Source organism: Cryptomeria japonica, chromosome 9 (genome assembly GCF_030272615.1).
Source record: "Cryptomeria japonica chromosome 9, Sugi_1.0, whole genome shotgun sequence".
NCBI lineage: Eukaryota > Viridiplantae > Streptophyta > Pinopsida > Cupressales > Cupressaceae > Cryptomeria > Cryptomeria japonica.
This window is the reverse complement of record NC_081413.1, coordinates 177,567,537-177,580,884: the sequence shown is the minus strand read 5'-3', so window position 1 is coordinate 177,580,884 and position 13,348 is coordinate 177,567,537.

The window sequence follows — 13,348 nt, the reverse complement described above, 5'->3', positions numbered from 1 at the left end:
CTCTTCGATGATTCATATCTTTATGAGAAGATTATGTCACTGACCAGGATAACATGAAAGAAAAATTATTTAAGAAATACAAAGATTATTATAGGGGAAGTGATATGAGGGGAGATGATATTTTCAGGATGCAGCAAAAAGATGAAGTGTCCCTAGAAGATTATGTAGGAAGGTTTCTCTTTTGTTTGAAGAAATCTCAACATAATCAGCTGAGTGAAGATTCATAGAAATTGGTCTTCTTAAGGGGATTCAATGAAGAATGTATGGATTCTCTCAACCTCATGGCTGGAGGAGATATTACTGAAGCTACATGGAGTGACATACAACTACTTTGTCATAATTATTCAAGAGCTTCATTAAGAAAGCCTAGAGGATCCAAGTATATGTCATCAGGAAGCAAATATAACTCTGGAGTTTCAAAAATTGAGTTGACCAATCTGCTCAAATATTCTCAGCAGGACATCATCAACAATATGGCTACACAAATTGAGACTCTCCAAGATAAACAAAAACAAGAAGCTGCAGAAGCAATGTTGTCTGAATTCAATCCACATTGCAGACGGAAGAAAAAGGAATCCAAAAGTAAAGAGTTGGCCAGTATTGACAACAAAATGTATCAACCAAACTTTCATCAAATTGAGGATGATGAAGGACAAATTTTCTTTGTGGCATAAAGAAAACCATGGGTTCAAAGACAAGGTATGTCCATATTCATATGCATCTAATAATCAATGTCAAAACCAATATCCTCCTAATATTGGCAATTATGGGAGTCCTCAATGGAACTATCAACCTAATTCTTGGTCTAGACCCCAAGATCAATGGCAGCTACCTCAAGGAAACTGGCAGTCACCTCAAGCGAATTGGTGGGCTCAGCAATCTAGCTATCCCCAACAACAACCTTGGAGAGGACAACAATGGTCTAGCCAGGTTAATCCACCTCCAACCTCTCAGCCAGCTATTATGCCACCTGCAAATGTTCCACCAAGACCTACACAACTTCCTACCCAACCTGCCCCTAATCCTAGCAATAAACCATAGCAGCAACCTGTGTATTCATCAGAGTTTAACCAATATCCTTCCTACTGAGTTAATATCAGTGATGTTTATCTAAGGTCAGGAAAAACTTTGTAATCACCATCTCCTCTAGTAATCACAGAGTTAACCAATCAGGAGAAAGAAATAGTTGACTCTACCCCAATTTCTCCACCTAATGATCCTAAACATCCAGACCCTCCATTCCCTCAAATATTGTCACGACCAAAATCTATTCTTGAGCCAACATTTGATTTTTTGTATCAGCTTAAGCAAGTCTCCATAAAAATTCCTCTTTTCCAGGCCATTAAGGACATACCTATATATTGAAAATCTCTTAGGGAAGCTTGTTTAAAGAAACCTGGATAGAAGAAGAAGGACCCTACAATAGTTCATATCTTGGGTAAACTAGCTATCATCATGCTAGGAAAAGTGATTATGCCTAAATACTCAGACCCTAGTAGTCCAGTTGTTTCTATTATGATAAATGGAGTGATGATTCAAAATGCTCTTATAGGCCTAGGATATGCTATTAATGTAATGACCAAGGAGATTATGCAAAGTCTAAATTTGGCCCATATAAGACCTACTCATACAATACTCCAATTAGCTGATAGTTCCATAGTTAAACCAGATAATATCATAGAAGACACTGTAGTAACTCTTGAATCTTGGGAGTATCTTGCTGATTTTATGATTCTATCACCTAAGATTACTTTAGGAGGCTATCCAGTTATTTTGGGAAGGCCTTGGTTGGCTACTGTAGATGCTTATATTGGTTGTAAATATGGGAACATGGCTATTTCAAATGGAGATATTACAAAAAAATTGACACTCTTTCCACCTGCTCAACCTCAGGAAGAATCAGAAAACTTCGTTTGGCCTAATTTGGGAGATGAATTTGAAGAAGATGTTAAATCTGTGATAAAACTTATGATGATTGATAGAGGTACTCTTCTCCAACTCTATGATGAAGATCAACTATTGATACATTTGTTGAATAATACATATACACAAGAAGATCCAACAAAAGATACTACTAGCAATTCTAAATGCTCTTCAAAATAACTATTACAAACATATGATTTGCTTACTCCAACATTTATTCACACCTTGTTACCTCAAGAAGTCAAGATACCTAGTGCGAATGAAGCCTCAATGAAAGAAATGACTAAACAAATTGAAGTGGCAACTGGAAAGCAACTCATTATTAACAATCAACTCTCAACACAACAGGAGTAGTCATTGAGAGAATTGTTGCAGGAAAAGAAATCTACCCTTTTTTGGTATTACACTGATATGGTGGGCTTAGAACGTATGCTATGTACTCAGAAAATTTACATTCAGGAGAACACTAAGCCAATAAGATAGCCTCAAAGAAGAGTCAATCCAGCCCTTAGAGAAATTGTGAAGACAGAATTACAAAAGCTATTGGATGTCGGATTCATCTACCCCATCTCAGACAGTCAATGGGTTTGACCATTGGTAATTATTCCTAAAAATAATAGTAAATGGAGAGTATGTGTATATTACAGAGAATTGAACAAAGCTACCAAAAAATATCACTTTCCACTACCTTTCATTGATCAGGTACTTGACACTCTGGTAGGTAAGAAATATTTCTCATTTCCTGATGGGTTTAGTGGTTATAATTAGATACAAATTGCACCGGAGGACAAGGACAAGACAACTTTCACTTGTCCCTAGGGAACCTATGCTTACTTTATCCTTCCATTTGGGTTATGTAATGCTCCAATAACATTTCAAAGAGTAGTTCTAAGTATTTTTGCAGACATCTCACACAATTGTATGGAGATCTATATGGATGATTTCACCACATATGGTGGTGAATTTCAAGAAGCACTTGATAATCTATCTAAGGTGCTACCGAGGTGCCAAGATCATAATATGTCCCTCAATAGCAAGAAATGATTTCTTATGATGCAAGAGGGAGTAGTCTTGGGACATTATATTTCAGCTAAAGGAATTCAAGTGGACCTTGCTAAAATTGAGGTAATTCAAACTCTTCTAGTCCCTACCAAGCAAAAATATTTATGTAGTTTTCTGAGGCATGTTGGTTATTATAGGAGATTTATCAAAAAAATTAGTACAATTGCAATCCCTTTAATATTTATATGATCTTTTGTTAAAAGATTTCGACTTTCAATGTACACCATTGTGTGACAAAGCATTTCAAGAGCTCAAAACAATACTCACATAGGCACCAGTCTTCCAAGGCCCCAAGTGGAACCCACCTTTCTATATATATACTGATTCCTCTGACCATGTAGTGGGTGCAATTCTTGCACAAAAAGAAGGAGCCTTAGAAAATAGAGTCTATTTCATTAGCAAAAATCTGTAGGGAGTTGAACTCAATTACACTATCACAAAAAAGGAGATGTTAGGAGTCATATATGCTCTCAATAAGTTCAGACATTACATTACAAGATACCAAGTCTTTGTTTATACTAATCATACAATAATAAGATACCTTATGAACAAACCAGTTGTTTCAGGAAGACTGGCAAGATCGCTTCTCTTAATGCAAGAATTTGATATTACCATCGTTGAAAAACCAGGAGAGACAAATGTTGTTGCTGATTTCTTATCTAGACTTACACACCAGCCTGATCAGCCTATAATAGATGACTCCTTTCCGAATGAGAATTTGTTTGCAATCACAGTACACATACCATGGTATATAGATATAGCTAATTACTTAGTTACAGGTAAGGTACCTAACTCCTTTTCCCTAAAGGATAAGAGAATTTTGATTGAAAGATGCTTTCCATACACATGGGTAAATGGATTTATTCTATACTGGACCAGACAATGTTATGAGAAGATGCATTAGAGAAGATGCAAAATTTGACATCCTCCATGCATGCCATGATGAACCTTGTGGTGGTCATTTTGCAGCCAAAAGAATAGCCATCAAGATACTTAACACATTATATTATTGGCCTACTCTACATAAGGATGCAAATAACTATACTAGAAAATGTAATAGATTTCAAAGGATGGGGCACCCAACAAAGTCAGATGAGATTCCATTGCATCCATAGGTAGTTGTTACCCCATTTGATAAATGGGGTATGGACTTCATTGGTCCAATTGATCCTCCATCTAATGGAAAATCCTACATCTTAGTCTGCACTGACTACTTAACTAAATGGGTTGAAGTCAAAGTAATGCAACATGCCAATGACAATAAAGTTGCAGAGTTCTTGTATGAGGATATATTTACCAGATATAGAGTACCTCAAGAACTTGTAACTGATCAAGGTGCACAATTCACCTCTAACCTAATTACTGCTATGATAGAGGAGTATAATACTAGAAATAAAAACTCTACAACCTATCATCCTCAAGCCAATGGTCAAGCTGAAGTGACTAATAGAGAAATTGAGTCCATCCTCACAAAAATAGTTGCACTACATAGGAAAGATTGGGCGAATTGCCTCCCAGAAGTAGTCTAAGCCTACCGCACATCCTAGAAAACAACAATAGATTTTACACCCTTTGAACTAGTTTATGGTAAACATGTTGTCATACCCATTGAATTTGAGCATAAAACTCTATGTACAATAGTACAATTGGGTATGTAATTATCAGAGGCATAAGAAGAAAGAATATTGCATCTCAATCAGTTGGATGAATTGAGGAAATCGGCATTGCAGAATACACTTTTAGTCCAACAACATTGCATGAAGTGGCATGATAAATATATCAACCCTAAAAATTTCATGTTGGGGATTGGGCTTTATTGTATGATTCAAGATTTAAGGATAATCTGGGGAAGTTACAAACAAGGTGCCTTGGACCTTATGAAATTGAACAAGTGTTTGATAATGGCGTAGTCAAGTTGGCCACTATTGATAATGCACAATTCAAAGTGCTTTTCAATGGCCACAGAATCTGCCTATATCATAAACCAAGCACCAAGGAAGAGTTTCTTCAACAGTTTCAACCACTTACGACTCTTCCTCCAGCCACTAAAGGTGAGCCTCTAGGTCCACCATTTGCTTGATGACAGTTGTCAAAAATCATAATAAACACTCCATGTCCACCTGGAGTTTCTTTTTCCATTTCATTCCACATCGTCTCCATATAATTCTTCTTTCTTGTCTTTCATTTCACTTTCGCCACCAATATTCTTCTTTGAACATTTCAACAACAATTTACTCTTACATCGCATGTGCCAACACACATCACAATGCGCCACAATCACATCTGAAAGCATGTAAGTATATTTACACTTTCATGATTATGACTTTTGATTCATACTTTTCGTTATTTAATTCAAATTTTAAATAATTATGATTGCATTATGATTTTCTACCCTTACGCATGTGTGGACACTACTTCTATCTTCAATTGGGGGGGGGGGGGGGGAATTGATTGTGAGATAAGGTATTACCATTATTAGACTTGCACAAATTTGAATAAGCATGTTAACTCAAGCTAAAGAAAAGGGTTAATTTTTACTTGTCATTGTTAAAGTCTACTTTATTCCTAATTTGGAAAAATTTCAATCTTTTTCCTTTCAAGCCGAGTCTATGTAAAACCTTGTTCTATCTGGAAGTCTTCATAGTACACACTGTTTCCTCTTGTTGTCTAAAAGCAGAAAGCTTCATATTTTCGGGTTTAACAGAAGAATATTTTCTCGAAGAAAATAACAGATGCAGTAATGGGAGGTTCGTCTATTAAAAGAGAGCCTATAAACCACACTTTGATATTACAAGATGAGGATTGTGAACCTTTGTATAAAGGATGTGGGTGGTTAGATTATTTCCTAAAATTGCATACTTATGATGATGATGTAGCCCTAAAATTTGCACAATATTTGAAGGATGGTATGGTTGTGGTGAAAGGATTGAGGATTCTTGTTATAGAGGAGCGTATTTCTCAAGTTTTTGGTTTTCCTAGGGATGGTGAACCATTTCCAGAAACTAACGATGCTAGGTCTTCTAGAGCACAATTTACAGAGCATGGTGACCCTCCTTTGGATGTCACTAAGAAAGGAACTAATAGGTTGTCTCTTCCACCTCTCTGGGCTCATAGGGTAACCTATATTATTAAGTACATTACTTGTGAGCGGAGAGAATCTCAATTACATTCTGTTCATTTAAAATTGTTATGTCATTTAAGACATGGTAGACGGATGAATGTTCCAAATTTCCTTTACAATATACTTAAGTAGATGGCAACTCAGGTACAAAAAGGTAACCTTCAATATGTGTCTCACCATTACTTAATTCAGCTATTGGTTGAGCAAGCCCTAGTAGAAAAGAAATCCTAGGATGGAGTGGGTGGATTTTCTGGCTATAAGCGGGGCTCGTCCATTAAGGCAAATTTCCATCTCTAGAAAAGTAGCAGGGGCTTCATCCTCTAAAACTACTAAGGATCACAGTGAAAAATTTTCTAGTGAGGATGAAAATGCCACTCAAAAAGTCTCTCAGAAAGCTCCTAAAAATAGAAACCCTCATCCAAGAGTAAGAACAATGAAAAATTAGTTCTAGGAACTAGGGTTCAGAAGAAGTAGGGAAAATTTTCTAAAAAGAAGGAAGCAAAAAAATCTACGACCTCTGCAAAAACTTAGTAAATGGGAAACACTACCACAAAAGGTGGATCACCTAATCGAAAATGGAAGGAAATGGAAAGAAATTTTGTAGGAAAGAAGACTACAAGAACTAGTCATAGGCTGAAAAAGAAGTTTAAAGGGAAAGTAGTTGAAGGAGAAATAATTGAAATTCCAAGGTCAAAATCTGATGAGGAAGAGTCTCCTTGAGAAAACTCTCCTATGGTATTGTCTCAATTATCTTTTTCTAACGAAGAAGAAGAGAAGGAATATGAAATGTCCCATTCAGAAGAGTTATCAGAAGAAGAAGAAGTGGATGAGAATCCAGGAGCCAATAAAGAGTTGGGAGGAGAAAAATTGAATGAAACAAAGCATGAAATTCAAAACGTGGTTCAAACTAATGAGGAGGAAGAACAAAAAGAAGAAGAGGATGAACAAGAAGAAATAGAAGAGGAAGAGGAAGAAGAAGAAGAAGAAGAAGATGAAGATGAAGAAGTGCCGAGACATTTTGGAGAAATAAATATAAATGTTGATTTAAACATTGGTGATAATACTTCTAGAGGTCAACAAACCAATCAGGATAAGCCTGATAATGAAAGAACTATTGCAACTGGGTTAGCAAATCTAGCTGAGGCTGCTAAGAAAGTGAATCGGGAAGCACAAAAAATAAAAGATAAGGTAAGTGTGCATGTTCCACCTTATTTTTCTTGGGGATCAATTACTTTTGGATTATTGCAATTATTAGAAAATAAGGAGGAAGAATAAAAAAGGGAAAAGGAGGCATTAGAAAGAAAACTGCAAGAAAAAGATGCAGTAATAAACAAGCTATAGGATAGGATAGATAATTTAGCGACTTTGTTACCTCAGGTAATAGAATGTAGGCCCCCTCCAAGAGTATATTCTCTTTATTTTAACTTTCCTACAAGATAGGTAGGGAGCTTCCAGGACTGAATTCATCATTAATGACTCTCAATGAAATTTCAAATGCCTATAAAACCTCTCCTCTAGAGCAAAAGAATTTACTTCATGAATTCCATCTTCACAACTATGCTATTCCATACACTCCTCAATGGAACCCACTTCTTTCTATCAGAGATGTTCATCTTAGGGCATTTATATCCAATATTTAGAATGAAAATATGAGGTGCAAACATGCTGGAGAATATATGGATATAGAACAAGTTCTCCCATTACCATTGGGGGATGAAGTAGGGGACCCAAATGAATTTTACTATAGATGGAATCAACTTACTTCGGATCCAGGGGTCAAAAGAAGGATTTTATCATTTAGAGAAAAATTTCTCACTGAATTTAAACAAATGGCTGAAACATCTGCAAGAACAATGTATGGGCATCTGGCTCGGAGATGGAATGAGTTACCTAAGGACCTGAAGAAAGTAGAGCCACATTCTTTGAGAAAATATCATGCAACACTTAGGCAAGCAACCACCTATATACATTTGGGGCGGTCACAACAAGAAAAGTGGATTCCTTTGATCTTCCAACCACCTATGTTATGGTGGCCTATTCCTCACTGGGAGGAATTACAGTATTATGATTTGCAATAGAAATGGGAAAGATGGGATAATCTCAGAGAGAACTAGGGGTTCTACTGGAGTCCTATTTCTAAGACATGAGGGGAGACTTTTGCTACTGACTTAAGGCTACTGACCTAGATTGAAAATCAAAAGGCATTTGCTGGTGGACCAACAAAACCTTCAGTTGGGGGGTATGAAGAGTCATATTTTTATGGTTCTTTCATAGATAGTTTCACATCTTTAGGGGTTTTTTGTATTTGCTGATGGACTTCATCCACATACTTTAATCGACCCTATATGCTTGTTTTGATAAGTCTCATTACCTGTAGTTGAAACCTATAAAGACGTAAATTACTCTATATGACATGGTCTACTCTTTATTCATAAATAAACTCATAAATCAATTAAGAAGTCTATTTCATACATAATATAAAACAAGTTTAATAAATTGATAAAAAAAATCATAGATATCAAGGAGTTAAATAAAATGTTCATATACAATGGAAGGTACAAATTTCTCATTACATATCATTATATCGTACTTAGGCTTTCTAATGCCTTAAGTTTTAAACAAACATAAATAAAGTGAGATACATCCGTCAATCTCCAATCTGAGTCGCTTCCTTTCAGTCCATCGAATGAAGATGAGAACAAGATTCAGGAACTTTTTCTGCCCAACCTTGAAGCTTACGCTTCCCCAGAATTCTTGGTCAATCAAGAATACCCGACCCTGCACGAATTGCTTTAACAAAAGAATTTGAAAGACAAGATGAAATTTGGTGCGTGCCTAGATGATACAAGAATTTTCATTTTTCTAATTCTTTTAAGAAACAAGCATTATCAATCAAGGATATGGTAGAGAGCATAAATAAAAGAATTCCATCTATTTCAATGGATAATTCAATTCATTACTCGGCCGAGTATAATGCCATGCATAGCAAAAATAAATATTTTGGAAAAAGGAACTATTCTCTCTAAGATTCCATATTCGGCACCCATCCCAGAAGGTAACTTTCCATACACAAGCCTATCTAGCTTGGTTCTCATAAAACAAGAATACATTTCCATAAAGAATACAATATTTTGACTAATAGAACTAACATCTTTCCTAACACTTTCATAAATTAAGCTCTATTTCATTACTTTCACCTAATTGAAAACAATCTTTCGTAGAATAACAATTTCACAATTTTGATAAGCAAACATATTTTCATCAAATAAATCAAATAAGTACAAGTAAGAAGAAGGTGTAACGCAAGTATGATTCTTTTCATATAAATGAGTGAAATTTGAGTACACATTCTTTAAATGAATATCTATCCTAACCCATTAGCATTATTTACCATTCTTAAACAATATAATTGCATTTCTTAGCTATTTCAATATATGTACCATCTAATGCTTTCCCTCTATGTCTATTCAAGTAATAATTAAAAAAAATCAATAAAGACATGGAATATCATAAATGAAATCTTATGCTACAACCATAGCTCTATTTCACTATCATTTCTTAGTGCAAAATAACCAAAACGAAATGAAGATCCTACCTCCTTACGCTTTGATACTGGCTTGGAATGAAATCTTTCATGCCTCCTGTAGATCAGCCTACTTCTTCCTTGATGGTTTAAGAGTTCTCTATCAGATCTTCCTCTAACCACCTATCTATTTTCCTTCTCTCTTTTCTCTAAAGTGATCTCTCTCTAATCTCTCTTCTAACTTTACTATCTTTCTCTCTGCTCCAACTTGCTATTTTCTATCTTTTTTCCTCCCCCTATCTATCGAACCTATGCATCTATATATACTACTTTTCTCCTATGAAATATGTTATGTCTAAGGCTTAGTTATTACTATGAATTTGTCTTCTTGGCTTATTTATAGATAGGTATGATACTTAACTAATCCACATCTTCTCCTTCCCAAAGTATTACCAGTTTAGCGGTGTCTCTTGTCAACACATCTTGGAGTGGTGGGAGGCCAAGTAATGTCTACTGAAGTGATCGAACTTGGTCCTGGAGAGATGGTTGGTGTTCTCCACCATCATCGTGGAGTTTGCAGTCTTCCAACTGCCTCCGTGGATCATGGAAAATCTGCATTTACTTAACTCCATGACACTATGTGCCCATTTACTCCTTCCCCCCGCCGGTCATGAGCCATTAACAATGGTCATTCTGCAGTCCAAGCAGAGTGATCTACAGTACGTGGGGTGTGATTGTTGTTTGGTGGGGGAATTTGACTTTTTCGACTTCTACTAGTCGACCAATAACCCGCCATCGCCACCTTTTTTGGAACAAACATCTACCACCACCACCTTTGGTAAAATAACATATTTATAATAAAAACTTGCATTTCAAATCATTAGTAATTAAATTCTAATTTTATTTTCTATGATTAATAAACTAATAATGTATATGGATATATATATATATATGTATATATATACATATATGTGTGTGTGTGTGTGTGTAGACACACACACACACACACACACATATACATATACATATATTGATCGATTTCATTAAACTAATTATGAAATTTATACTCAAATAATTACTTAAATCGACGAAACCATTATTCTCATTTTCAAACGAACAATAACTTATAAAAACAATAATCAACTTCATACGATTGAAATCATGTCAACATAAAGTTTGCATTCTAAGTCATATTTAATAAAAATGTTAAGTCGCTAATTAATTAACTCTAATTTTTCAACTAATAGTCACTTATATATATGAAATCAACGTAACAACTACTTTTACTCAAATCATTTCAATTTTAAATAACGCATCGACAAAGTCATAATACAAACAATTTTTCTATTGTGGTGTGTGAGATTCCTCTAGTCTATCGAAGTCATAAGCTAAAAACAACTCTACCCGAGTCTTGTTCTCGCCTTCATCTTTGTTCACTTGTCCCTGCATCACTTGCACTCAATAGTTCATCAGTAATGACGATCCCCAATTAAGATAATACTAGCTATCTAATTACATATTGCATGAGTAAAATGCATACATCATTTCTTATTATTTGCATACAAAGTGCATTATCATCAAAATGAATGTTCATATCTGTTTCAATTTCAATTCATAAATAAAAACCTACATTATTTATCCTAATAACACATTATCAAAAATACGGTTTGCGACAAAACCTTTATTTTGACAGAACCATAAACCTTATGAATGCAATTATAAGTATTTACTATTTTTATTTGTGACTAATGAACGAGTTCAAAATAAATGATCATGATGTGTGGATAGAATGTTTTCTCTAACCTTTGTGTGGAAGCTATATGGAATGATCTTTATGAAGGAACATGGTCTCATTCATAGCAACAGGGTAACATGGACAAAAGGATGAACAACAAGGCAGGAAGAGTTCAAAAAATTGTTGAAGACTTGATCACTATTGTCTTTGCTCAATAAGGAGTCTCAAGACTAATCCTGATCCGTTAATAAAGACTATTAGTTGTCATGAGGGATGTTAGAAAGAATATAGGGAAAATATACAAATGTTCAAAGAAGGACAAGAGTCCTGATTATCTTATTCTTTCCTAGATTTTATGAGTTTTAAATAAAGCTTCCACCTAGATAGTAGGAAGTGGAGTGAATGTTTTGGATTGTTGTTAAGGATGAATGTTATAAATCCTTTGTGCATTCCTTTGTTAGTCAGTTCTTGAGTTTGTATTAAGTAATGTTATGTTGTTGAATTGATTTTTGAATAAAGAAGAATATCTACTTTTCAAGTTAATATGAAATTTCTAATATGGTTGTGGGATTTATCAGTTAATTTATGCTATAGTTCTTATTCCAAGAGACTCATCCAAGGGGGGCCACTTGGTGAGAATTATGTATGGTTATCTTTTATGCACTTTTTTCTTTAAGTTGCTTAGTTCTGTTTCATTCACTTGCTTGATGTTTGTTCCTGCAGCCATAGTCTGTAACTGTGTGACTGTTCCTATAGCCATGACATGGCATAATAGTTATTTTTGTACAAGTTGAAGAATTGGTATTTTATTAGCAGAAATAAATGTTATCTTTAAAGTCGCGATTTAAAGCAATTTACTTTTCTATAAATAGTTGTTTAATCACTTTCAATTGCCTAAAAATAGGATAGACTTGTTCCTATATGTTCTTAGTGCATATAATTTGCAGTCTCATTTCAAGTTACATGTCCTCGGATTGATGAATGAATTAGTTAGAAGAATGGAATTTAGTTAGCTGCTCAATGTAAACTCATGTCTCTAATCTGAGTACCTAGTTGTGTGTAATAGTCATTGTTTTGTACCCACAGATGAGTTCGAGGTGATTGGGCCAACCTATGGGAAGCTTGTGATCACATGGTTTAGGTCCGGTATATGTATTTGTAGAGGATTGAGCCGACATGAGCCTACACTTTTCATATTTTGCTGATTTGAGAAGCCGACTAGTTGGAGATCTATTTTGGTGGTGTGGATATATAAGACCGACTTGGATGATCATTTTAACAAACTGTGCATATGTGAGATTTTGTTAGAAGTGATTGAGCACAATTTCATGTGTGCATTCTAAGTTGTCATGATCTAGTATATGGACCAGAGGAAAACATAGTAGTTTTCCTGAGCAGTGACAATGGGTCATTCTTGATCCTATTCAAAACTGTATTTTGGCATAGAGATGCTATTATTTAGTTCATTTATTATTGTAATCATTTTGTAATAGCCTGTAAGGCAATGAGCCTTCCTCTTCGGTTGCAACCCTATTTTGTAATTGAGTAGTAAGCTCTAGGCACTGTGCCTGAATGCAAGTGCATTCCACTTTTGTAATATTGTTTTACTACTAGCCATAGTATAATAATATTGTGGGTACTCAATCCCACCATGGGTTTTCCCTTTCCGAGTTTCCACATAAAAATTTTGGTGTTATGGTTGTGTGGATATTTGCTTTGTGTTTCTGCATTATATAGTTTTTGTTCTTTGCATCTGGTGGTTAAAGAAGTAGCTTAGCAATTTAGTAAGTAGAAAACACTGATTCACCCCCCCCCTCTTAGTGTTCATTGATTCCAACAATTGGTATCAGAGCCTTGTGCCTCAGAAGAAGCCTAACAACTTGAGGAAGTTCCAGAAGATTGAATCAATGGACTCCAGTTTGCAGAGACAACTTAGTATGGCACTTGAAGATCTTGATGCAACGATGAATGAAAAGAGTAGCCT